This window comes from Cryptomeria japonica, chromosome 2 (genome assembly GCF_030272615.1).
Source record: "Cryptomeria japonica chromosome 2, Sugi_1.0, whole genome shotgun sequence".
Lineage (NCBI taxonomy): Eukaryota > Viridiplantae > Streptophyta > Pinopsida > Cupressales > Cupressaceae > Cryptomeria > Cryptomeria japonica.
Genome location: NC_081406.1, coordinates 500,764,147 through 500,776,619, shown reverse-complemented (window position 1 = coordinate 500,776,619; position 12,473 = coordinate 500,764,147). Strand labels below are relative to the sequence as shown.

General features: G+C 40.4%; 1 protein-coding gene across 2 annotated transcripts in view; it reads left to right on the top strand.

The window, feature by feature from the left end:
* LOC131078906 (uncharacterized) overlaps positions 1-12,473 on the top strand; it is a 336,457-nt gene that overhangs the window by 242,180 nt on the left and 81,804 nt on the right. The window lies entirely within an intron of this gene.

The following is a 12,473-nucleotide window of genomic DNA, read 5'->3' as shown; positions in this document are numbered from 1 at the left end:
ATCTTATGAGCTCTGTTAGACTTTCTGCTAGTAAGCTTTCTAAAATTTTTCATTGGCAAGTGTTTAATTCTAATGGTTTAAAATTTCCAAAAAATTATATTCATTTATCTTTACTTCAGCAATTCAAATAGGCAATGGAGTGATAGAACGTTTTTTTTAGTTTCTCTTTATGGTGCATGATGTTAAATAATAAGAATAATATACATAAATATATTCCATTTAGTTCCTCTTCTTTTGGAGCTTAAAGTTGTGCATGTAGGGTTTCTATGTTTCACTAGTTTTTTTATGTTCTAAATTGCACTATTCTTTCGTTTCCTGAAAAAAACTGGGCTTCAAGTACAGCTTCTATCATTAATCTTTAAGTTGATTACTATAATGGAATTGCCGGTACTGCTATTTGGGCATATATTCGTAACATCATCCATTTTATTCTAGAAATGGATTCTTGGCAATAAAAGAACCATCTATTCATCAACAAGCTAGAACTGTAGTGCTGTATCGTGGCATTCTTTAATGGAAAATTAAATGCACTGAACCCATGACCTCTGAAAGATGGGTGTTTTCCTTGCGAGCACAATCGAAGGAAAATAAGAAAACCGATGTTTTAAATAGGCATGTCACTATTTGTAATGAGCAAATGTAAGCAGCCTAATGTTGTCGGGAAAATTAGTATTTGTTAGTAAATGTTTAGGGGTCCGCAGTTGGTTGACGGTTGTTGACGGTTGGGACCACCAGCCAGTCGAAACCCGTGTATATCAAAGAAACGGGACTCGGACTCGGCTCAGACTCGGCAAGGCCGACTTGGACTCAGACTTGGGACTCGGCTCAGACTCGGCAAGGCCGACTTGGACTCAGACTTGGGACTCTGCATCAGACTCGGCTCCAGACTCGGTTAGACTCGGGAAAGTGAAAAACTCAAGAAATTTAGAGATTTTTAAAGATTTAAAACTTGTTTCAGACACCCTTTATTGAATACACCTTAAAGACACAAAAACATCATCAAACTCGGCTCATTTGATTACATACACAAGTATCAATCACATAAGCATAAATGCAAATTGTAGCTGAAGAAAATAACAAACATAGATATATAAATATTGTCAAATGTATACAATATTACAAAACTCATGGAATAAAAAATCCATCTCATCATATGATCATCATCAAATGTTTCATACAAATACCAAAGGTAAATAGTAAATACTAAATACAACTACAAGTGTACAAGCCTATGGCTCAGCGGGCTGTGCACCCTCTCGCCCTGGCCCCCTGCGAAGGCGTTTAAAGTAGGTCTTGGATGATTCAGCAGCCATAGTCGCTCCTCGTGACACCATGCCATGCTCACCAACATCAAGAATAGTTGTGTCACTCTGAGACTTAGTATTTCCTGTCTTTGCTCGTGCTCTTTGCTCCTCCTCTGCCATGGCTACAGCCTCGGCGTCTATATCTACCTGGTCGATCCAATCAATGTCATCATCACTAAAGACAGTTGTGGGAGTCCCAAGAGTTGTCTGATTCTCATTGGCCCACTCTGCTTCAAGATCAACCTCATCTAGAATGATAGGAGAGATGTCAACTATTGCATTCTTTCTCATTCTCAGGCGAAGGTTGTAGTGAACAAAGAGGAGATCATTCATCTTCTCCATAGGTAATCTATTGCGCCTCTTAGAGTGTATGTGCTCAAACATACTCCAATTGCGCTCACAACCTGATGCGCTGCATGGTTGGCTCAAGATGCGAATGGCCAACTTTTGAATATTTGGTGTCGTTGGGCCAAAAAAGCTCCACCAATGATATGAGTTTGAAATGAGAAAAATAAATAAAATCAATCTCACTCATGAACTCATTTAACAAGTTACAATATTGTATTGATTAAACTAAAATTAAGCCTTCCAATTTATTTTTACCTGGCATCATAGTTGTCCTACCGTCTTTGGCGACAAGATGAGAGAAGGTCTCCCCTTGTGCATCTGAGAACAACTGTAGCTCTCGAAAAAGGTCTATCTGAGACGTACCAGTAGGTCCCATCTTCTCCATGATTGCCTATAGCCCATTAAGGACATACACATCAGCCTTGAAAGAAGGGATAAAACAGAATGTCGGATTCAAATAATAGGTTGTCGCATGGATGGGCCTATGAAGCTGATGATGCCATCTCCTATCAATGATCTCCCAAATGGGACCATACTTGCTCTCATCTCCTCCATAGACGAATCTGATGGCCTCCTTCGCCCTATCCATGCCCTCATATATATAGCCCATTGTGGGCTTATCTCCATCCGCAACTCGCAACAAAACCACCAAGGGCTTAACAAACTGCAAAATTGAAAATATTGTGTAATTTAGAAAAATGAGCAAATAAGAGAATACATATAATAAGTTATAAAACATGAAGTTAAATTGTAGAATTTATAAAAAAATTACCTTCACTATCTCATCACAAGGGACCCAAAAGTCTTGCTCATCAAAAATGCAGTCTTCATATCTTTCCCTGAAGGGGTGGTAGTATAGGATGAGGAATACCACTCCTCATCAACAATCATACGTCTCAAGGCAGACTTAGACCTAAGCATGGACTGCAATGTGAGGAAATTTGTGGCAAATCTTGTGATTCCTGGACGAGCTAACTCCTTCTGCTCTATGTATTGTCTCATAAGAGCCAACGCCCATGAATGATTATATACAAATTTGCAGACATTTCTTGCCCTTTCTACACATCTCTTGACCCATGGGATTTTTCCAATATCCTCCAACATGAGGTCAATGCAATGAGCAGCACATGGAGTCCAAACTATAGATGGGTGCCTCTCCATCAATAGTCTACCTACAGCAACATAATTTGTTGCATTGTAAATTATAATTAATGGAGGTACAAACTACAAGATAGTAATTAATTTGCAAACAAAATTAGTTTGTAATCAAAAGTTTACCCGCAGCAACATAATTTGCTGCATTGTTGGTCACCACCTGTACCACGTTCTCCTCACCCACATCTTCAAACACCTCCTCTATCTGCTCACATAGGTAGGTGGCATTCTTGCAATGGGCGGAGGCATCAATGGACTTGATGAAAACGGTGCCCCCTGAAATAATAAAATAAAGCTAGGTCAATGATCATTCAATAAACCATTAGATTAAAAATAAAAAATTAAAGACTATATGAAACTAAAATTAATCAATCACCTGCGGAAGAAACAAGAAAATTAAGGAGAGTTCTATTTCTCCTATCCGTCCAACCATCAATCATGATGGTGCAACCTTTAGTGCTCCATATCTGGCATTGTTCATCTAAATCCTTCTTCACATCATCCACCATTTGAGACAAAATGGGTCCCCTCAAATCACTCTCACTAGGGGCTTTGAACCCCGCCCCACATATGGTAAGGGCATCAACCATTTGTTGCCAATAAGGAAACTTGTCGCAAAGAAACTCAATGAGATAAGTTAAGTATAAAAATTAAAACAATCAAAGTTATCAAACATAAAAGTTAGTAAAACATTCACCTGGCTACTAAGAATGGAATACGGTTGTAGCTCCAAAACCTGCCAACTGCCATTTTAGCAGCATCATGGACCTCCTTATTCCAACCCATGCCCTCAAGCAACGGTTGGGACCTAGGAGTAGTGCGAGGCACAAAGAAGGAATCCAACCTAGATTTACGAATCCTAGGTCCAATGCTAACACTCCCACTACAACTACTAGTGCTAGGAGCATGAGAAGTGGCGGTGGCATTGCCACTTATAGAAGCAGAAGCAAAAGCGGAAGCACCAGCAGTAGCAAACTGAGTGGGACGATATGGAGGTAAGGAAGAAGGGCCTCCAACACAACCTAACGGTGTCCCTCTTCCTGAAATTGTCTCTCTCCCAATGGCTGCTCGATCCTCCTTTTGTTTCTTTTTCCTTTAAATTTTCTCAACCATTACATAACATTCACGTACGGCCTCAAGGACTGCTTTTAGGCATGGTTCGGCATCATGTCCACGCACACCAGCAATATGGTATTTCAGGCTATATATACTTCCGTGGAATATCATTTTGCAAAACATACATTTTGTTTGCCCCTTTCCTTGCCCTGGAAAATCCTCATGATATTTCCAAGCAGGGTCCTTTCTAATGGGGGGTCTAGAAGCTGAAGTAGACATTTTAGGATAGTTTTGTGAAACTTGAAGTTGAGGCAAATAATAAAGTGAAGTTTTCTGGAATAAAACATTACAAATACAAAATAAAATTAATACATATTACATACATTCAAAAAAACTAAAGTAGGGTTTGTCAAACCCTACTTTAAAAAAAAAGAAATTTACAAACCCTACATAGTACAACACTACAACTACATACTACATGCTACATACAAACATACAAAAGATTTTGAAAGAAAATGTAAAACTTTCAAAATAAATGAATAGAAAATGAAATTTTTGCATACAAGAAACAAACTAATCTTCAAAAAAACAATCTTACCTCTTACAACAAGCTTGAAATGAGCTGCAAAGTCTTCCTATCCAACTCTTGATGCACCAAATCGAAACACAATGCAGCTCCAATGTGACAAATTGAAGAAAACTTGAGCTTCTGCCTTGCTGGTTTTTCTTCTATGCACCCTTGTTTTTCTTCCCAACTCACTTTACTCCTTTTTTTGCAAGTGAATGAAATGAAAGTCACTTTTAGGGATAGAAGATAATTAACAAAAAAAAACGGAATTAAAAAAACATTGCAAAGTAATTCTTTTTTTTGTCTTTTACTTTTGGCCCACGCCGGCCAAGTCTGGGGCTTGGGACTCGCCGAGCCAGACGCGGACGAGTTTGAGTTCGAGTCCCTAGGACTCATGGAGCATGACTAGTACTCGGACTCGCCGAGTGCAGGCGAGTCCGGGCGAGTCTTGTTTCTATGGTGTATATATATGTCTTTGTACTCCCAACCTGGGGGAGGATGTTATGCAATGTGACACTGATGTTATTGAGAAGATACTTTGTAATGTTGGCATTAATGAATATACATCTTTGAGTTCTCGCATACAGAATGTAGAGAACTCAAAGATGTATATTCATTAATACCAACATTACAAAGTATCTCCTCAATAACATCAGTGTCACATCGCATAGCATCCTCCCCCAAGTTGGGGGTACAAAGACATATATATACACGGGTGTCAACCGGCTGCCGGTGCCAACTGTCGACCAACCGCGGACCCCTAAACATTTACTAACAAATACTAATTTTCCCAACAACACTTAAATTAAGAACTAATGTCGTATCTACTTTCAGGCATTCCTTGAAAAATAAGTAGTTGTGCCTCAGACATGTATGAAAATTAAGAACTAATGTCGTATCTACTTTCAGGCATTCCTTGAAAAATAAGTAGTTGTGCCTCAGACATGTATGAGGTAGACACTACCATTGAAATGAGACAATTAAACAATGCTAAAAATCTTCCTACATATTGCAAATCAAAAAAAAAATTGTGGTATATTAAAGATTTTTGTGAGACTGAACTGTCAGAATTGGCACTTTTGGGAGGTCCAGTCATTTCTAAGACATCATATAGTCGGTTGATCATGTTGGATTGTTTGTAGACTGGCTAAGTCTTCCTTAAAGATAGGCGTGCTACTCTTCAATTAGCACTCTCTTTTCTCAAAAATTGAACCACATACTAACCTATATACATGGAAATATAGGGGTACAATGAAAGATGTTAATATTTTAGATGAAGCCAAAGCAGATCTGTTAGCCCTCCTAGTCTATATTTGGAAATAGCCCCTGAAAAGCTGCTACTTTCTCTTTTATATCCATAATTCGTTCTAGATGTCATTTTCTGTATCTCTCAGAAAATATGATTGAGGGTACAGTCCTTCAATCTATTCAATCATAAATCACTGAATACATGGCTGTTTCGACTTTCAGCTCAGATAAATATTGTAATAGTTATGCTGATTCTCACATTATCTATAAATTTTGTCATGTTTATCATTGTACTCCTTTTTCCAAGTACCATGTCGACCTCAATGTATACGACTCTCCACTATCTCCTTGTCATCACTGTCAATGATTTGTTCACTTTGATTCTGTAAGATTCCACTCAGAAACTGACCCAAATTTATACCCAATGATAGCAAAGCTCAAAATATTCAGCTTATTAACAATAAAATATTCAGCATCTCTCAGTAAATATACAACAAATTCATTTATTCAGAAAGAATGCTAACATTAATAACAGTAGTATGCAAAATAGGGAGAATGCAGCAATAAAATCTGTCAATGCAATAATTAAACTCCAACCTCTACAAATCACTGAATACATGGCTGTTTCGACTTTCATGCTCAGATAAATACTGTAATAGTTATGCTGATTCTCACATTATCTATAAATTTTCTCATGTTTATCATTGTACTCCTTTTTGCAAGCACCATGTTGACCTCAATATATACAACTCTCCGCTATCTCCTTGTCATCACTGTCAATGATTTGTTCACTTTGATTCTGTAAGATTCCACTCAGAAACTGACCCAAATTTATACCCAATGATAGTAAAGCTCAAAATTTTCAGCTTATTAACATTAAAATATTCAGCATCTCTCAGCAAATATACAACAAATTCATTTATTCAGAAAGAATGCTAACATTAATAAGAGTAGTATGCAAAATAGGGAGAATGCAGCAATAAAATCTGTCAATGCAATAATTAAACTCCAACCTCTGTTGGCAGTAATATTGTACGTACGGGATTAAACTGTAATTAATTAGGAAGTACTTTGTTAGTAATGTAACTGAGGGTTGGTAGTTATGGGTGCGACGGTTGTCCCTTGCACCCCTTCGGTACCTTTATATACCATGTAATGTAACTTGTCAGTATCACGATTATGAATGAAATGGTGCCTTTTCTGTTGTCATGTATCTTGTCAGTATCACGATTATGAATGAAATGGTGTCTTTTCTGTTGGCTTAATATTATTGTCTGGTATCTATGGTATTACTATTTCTTGTTAAGTATTTTTTCTCTCTGTCTTAAACTGTTCGCCTAGAGGGCAAACATCTGGGGCCGTTGCCGAACCGAACCTAGAATGACGAGAGCATACTACATGGCACGATGATAATGGGACAACCAGTGAGCGAGGGGACAATTAGCAATCCCGAGGAAGAGCCGATGGAGTTGTTCGAAGGAGAGAGAGCATTGACAAGGGATTTCACCTGCATCCTACAGGCATCGATCGAAACTTACGTACGGAGGGAGGCCACAGACGAGGACGTCCCTAAGAGCGCCGTGTGGAGTGCCCTTGGCGTAAGTCCAATAGTAAACCGGTTGATGAACAACTTGCCTAGCTTGTTGGCACAAGCATTTCTTGCTCTACAAACTCGCTGAGAGGAAACCTACCGCGAGAATTGCCGTCAACAAATCCTACAGCAGTTCGAAGAGAGGAATCGGCGGGAGGAGGAACGTGACGAAAGCTATCGACGAATCTTCGACCCTACGGAACGAAGGAATTGATTCCCATGACGCTGAACAAGGATAGAAACCGTGTGTCGAAGGGACAAGAAGAAGACGGGCACAAGGCAGCCACGAAGGCACTAAGGGTGGAACAACAAGCCGAATGTTGGTGACGATTGAAGAAACTTGCTAAAGAAGGAAGCGGAAATGGCAATGATGGTTCGAGTGGTGAAGGCCAAGTTTTTGTATTAATAGAAACCACCAGAAAGCAGTTGTGGGACCTTTCCCTCATGTTGGAAGAGATTAGCAATGGGAGTATTGTAGAGCCGTACACACCATTTAGAGTTACAAAGACCAGGAGAGAAGAAGAGACCAAGACCGAGAACAGAGAGGCCGAGGATACCAGTGTGACCGAAGGTGTCAGGAGGACATAAGGGCATGGTAGTAGAAGCAATCTGTTCGGTTCAGGCTCATCACACCCTGGTAGTCAGAGTAACCTGGTGGGACCCAACACACCAAATCTCGGAGGAGCACCTTCTAGAGGACCATTGTCTCGAGGAGTTCCTGGAGGGTCGAGTTTGAGTTCTGGAGGGCAGACTCGGCCGTCACTAAGGAGCGTGATGGCGAATCGGCAAAAATCGCCTAAGTTCAATGGAGACGAGAAAGATGACCCAGTACAGCATTGTCGTACGTGTGAAACAATCTGGTCGGCCAATGGTGTGACCGACAAAGCGGAATGGGTGGTACAATTCCCCGCCACCCTACGAGAGGTGGCCATCAACTGGTACGCCAATGCTGATAAAACGAAGTTGGCAACTTGAGACGATTACATAAAGCCTTCGAAACAGAGTTTCAACTTCTCAGAGATGACAATGAAATCGTGGCGGAAATCCTGAGTACCAAGCAAGGGAAAAACAAGACCACCCAAGTGTATAGTCGGCGCCTGAAAGAATTGTTGGGAAAAATGGACAACCAACCCAGTGATGGATTTAAGAAAAGGTGGTTTGTGGAGGGTTTGAAATTGTCCCTTCGGAGGAAAATGAAAATTGTACCACCCACCTCCTACGAAGATGCCTATAATGGGGCAATGGACCTAGAAAGTGAAGGCAAGACATCTAGGAAGAAGAAAGACAAATCCTCTGAGGAGGACTCCTCCGAGGGATGTAGTAGTGATGAGGGGTCAAGCAAGAAGGTGCAATCCCTCCAGAAGGACATGCATCGCATGATGAAGGAATTTAAAAGTATGAAGGGAAGCACCAGTAAGAATGAGGAAGTGTGGTGCACAGAGTGTAAGGAGGAAGGTCATACAAAATGCTGCTGTCCTAAAAAGGCCTTCTGCGACATTTGCCAAGTGTTGGGACACTCCACCAAAGAATGTCCCTACAACATGAAGACATTAGGGAATCAGGTGCTTTTCACCCAGGAGCAGTCGTTACCCCCCCCTACAACAGGCACATCCCAGTCTCAAGCCAACACCATGACATCATCTGGCGGTTACAGAGGTCACCGAAGGGGAGGGAAAGGCAACAATAATAATAACAATAATCGGAGTTGAATGCAATATGATGCCAAAGGACGGTCGATGACTCAGGGCCTGCAACCAGTGGGGACACTTTGTGCGGGATTGCCAGAAAGAGGAAACACCCTAGAACTTGTGCAGATGGTGTGGTCCTGGAGACCACGACAACACAAATTGCCCCAAGCCAGGGGTTAATCTTCTCAACATTGAGAAAATCGACGATGATAAAGAAGTGTTGGCAATCACCCGTGCTCAAGCCAAGAAGGCCACTTATCCTGACCCCTATACGGAGAAGGAGAGATTACGGGAGGCAAAGGCCGACGTTGAGCGGGAGATGACGACATAACAACCAAAAAATGCAGGGGTGGTGAGTACCTCATCCCGTACTGAAGCAAAAAAGAGCATTATTGGGCAAGTCTTGTAGATGGAGGTGCCGATAAGTGTGAAGGACCTTCAGGACACAATGCCACAGCTGAGGATCACCATTCTCAGTATCGTACAAAGCACCACACACACCCCTTCAGGTGTGACCCAAACAGAAGTCCCGGTCAACCTGTTGGTTGAAAATTTTGTACACTTAGGGGAAATATACAAAATTGTGGTTTCAACCACAGCACACGAGTAAAAACTCTCCTAATTAAGGGAAGGCTCCCCCTATCTAACTAAAACTGAAATAAAAATAGGATGGGACAGCAGTCTTCCTTCTTTCTTCAAGAAAGACAATATCCTTTTCTCTTCACAGAAAAGGCTAGCGATTGAATATGAACAGCAGTAATTACTTTCAAGTGAAATGAGAGAAAGGAAATGAAGTTTCCTGAAAGCGCAAAGACTTCCGTCACTTCCTTCGGGACGGGACAGCAATATCAAGCTCAAAGACTTGACTATTGGAAGTCCTATCTACCCTTTGCTATACTAAAATTTACAATGAATAAAAGATAACAGATCAAAGACTGGAATAATCTATTCTTTCAACATAAAGACAAGAAATAATGCGAGCTCAAAGACTTGCTGCTATTTCTTATCAAACAATAATTTTCCTCAAGAATGGACGCAAGCTCAAAGACTTGCTGTTCCTTCAAGAGAGTTTCCTATTCTAATTAATCTTCTCTACTTGCAGCTCAAAGACTTCAAATCAGATTGGACTAAGCTCCTTTAGAAACACTTTGCATAGAAGAAATAAAAAGATTCAAACTCAAACATGTAGCTCAAAGACTCAAAACTTGAGTGATCCTTCTTTATTATTCTTCCAAAACCTTCAATTCACATTCATAAGCTCAAAGACTTCTTGCTGTAAATTTGGCAGAGTTTTTGCTTGCTTTCCAAAAAGATAAAAATTACAATGGACCTCTCAAGTATTTATAGAATAGGAGCCTTGAGAAAAAGGTGGGAGGATCCTAACTAACTTGAGAGATTCTCTCAACCACCAAGACTTATTCAATAAATAACTGAGACTTCATTAACTAACTAAGAGTTACTCTAACTAACTACAGTCCTAATCGGACACAACTTGTTGTTAACTTACATGTAATTACAAAAGTACAAGTAATGTGTAACTTGCATTTTACATAAACTACTTTTACATGTATCTTGTTAAAACAAAATTACAACTAAGAAATTACAAAAAGAGAGAAGATTCAACTAAGTGCTGAAAAACACTTAAGTTGAATTTTGTGAAGACATGAATCCTTGAAACTTCCGGATGCTTGCTTGTAGTTCCTCGGGATTCGGTTCATGAGTGTTCTTAGCAACTACCATAGTCTTCACAATAGTGTCGTGGCAGCGGAGAAGCGCGGAATTGTCTTTATCCAAGATGGACTGAATCTCATGTAAGAAGGCTTGGTGTTTCATCAATGTTTGAATTGAAACTGCTGAGAATTGTTCACTTCTCCATTCACTGTGAATCCTCATCTGTAAATCTGCAAGAACCTCTTCTTCTGGAATTAGCTCTCCATCCTGACTTACTATGTTGCAAGAGACCCTTTCACAATGTGAAACAATACCTTGATAAATTTCATCCCGGAATTTCCTTGCATCGCTGATCTCTTCGATGAGGGATTTAAGAACAAGAGTTTTATTTTCCATGAGTTCCTCAAATTCCAAGTACATGACCCTGGAAGAAATGATGGCGTGATCCTGCAGGATATTGAGCTGTTGTTGGGGCATGGTACGCCAGATTGCCAGACTTTTCTCAACACTTTCCAGATTCTTTTTGAAAGTGTTAGAAGGCTGATCCAATTTCTCCTCAATGGTTTCCAGCTTAGACATTATTTGAAAAATGTCTTTTATAACTTGCACGCATTGATCATGAAGCTGATCAACCCAGGAATCCAGTGCTTGTACTTTCTGAGCAGCTCTTTCCACTCCACGAATCGATTCTTGGGAACCAGAAGAACCAATAGAGTTACTCCCTTCGGCAGCAGGTTTTGTGATTTTATGGATGACTGTCATGAGCTGTCGATTTTCTTCTTCTAGCTTGTTTTTCTTAGCAAGAAGATCGTCACATCTTTGCACTAGTGAAGCAACAGAAAACTGGGCATCATGTTTAATAACCTCATGTGTTTGCTTGCCCAATTCTACCTTTGTAACCCTATAATCAGCAGCTGACATTTCCTCAAGTGGTTTATCCGCAATAGGTTCCACAATTTCAGCTACCTTCATCTTGTTGCTATCAACAGTTACCCTGGAAATAGTCTTCGCCTTCTTAGCAACTTTGGATCTGGACTGTTTGAGTTGCTGGTAGTCGAAGGCATCAGGTGAGATCTCTTGCTTCTTTCTTTTCGGGGTGAAAGAACTAAGCCATGGAGGCAAAGTCATCAACTCACTTCCTCTAGCAGCTGTAGGCAAAGGAGAAGCAGTTTCTGTTTGAATCACTGTGGTCACCCTGGGAGGAATATCTGTTTGAATAGCAACTATGTTTTGCTCAGTTACCAACGGACATGAAGATTGCCTCATGAATTCTTCAAAACCAGAAGTGGAAGTGTCAATTTCTGATAACTGAATGCAAATGGGAATATCTTCAGGAACTTTCAACATACTTTCTCGCTGTTGATCAGGAGAAGGCTCGTATGCTGAAATGGGAACTGCATTCTGAGGAGACTCATCAATGAGCAAATCAGGAGGAGAAAGAGGCGTCTCAATGGAAACTGGAGGAATGACCTCGTGAGGCGTGTCTAGAACTGGAGACCTAGGCGCATCATTAGATTGCTGCCCCTCTTCTGGATTATCCAGATCAACCACCTGAACATGGAACCGCGATTTCTTCTTCCCACGAGTAGTTGTTTCTTCAGGTGGAAGCACTACTGCACGACTAACTCGTAATTTGATCCTTGTGCTTGAAGATGAAGCACCCTCCTTATTATCAATCTGAATCTCAGACTTTCGTCCAAGAGGCCCTGTAGAATCATCTTCCTTCCCAACCTTGATTTTGATAAGTCTAACAGCATTGCTTTTCAACCATGCGTTAGTGTTGGCCAAGATAGGCTGAAATCTGTCAAGAATGGAGACGCACTCTTTATGTGACCATTGAATCA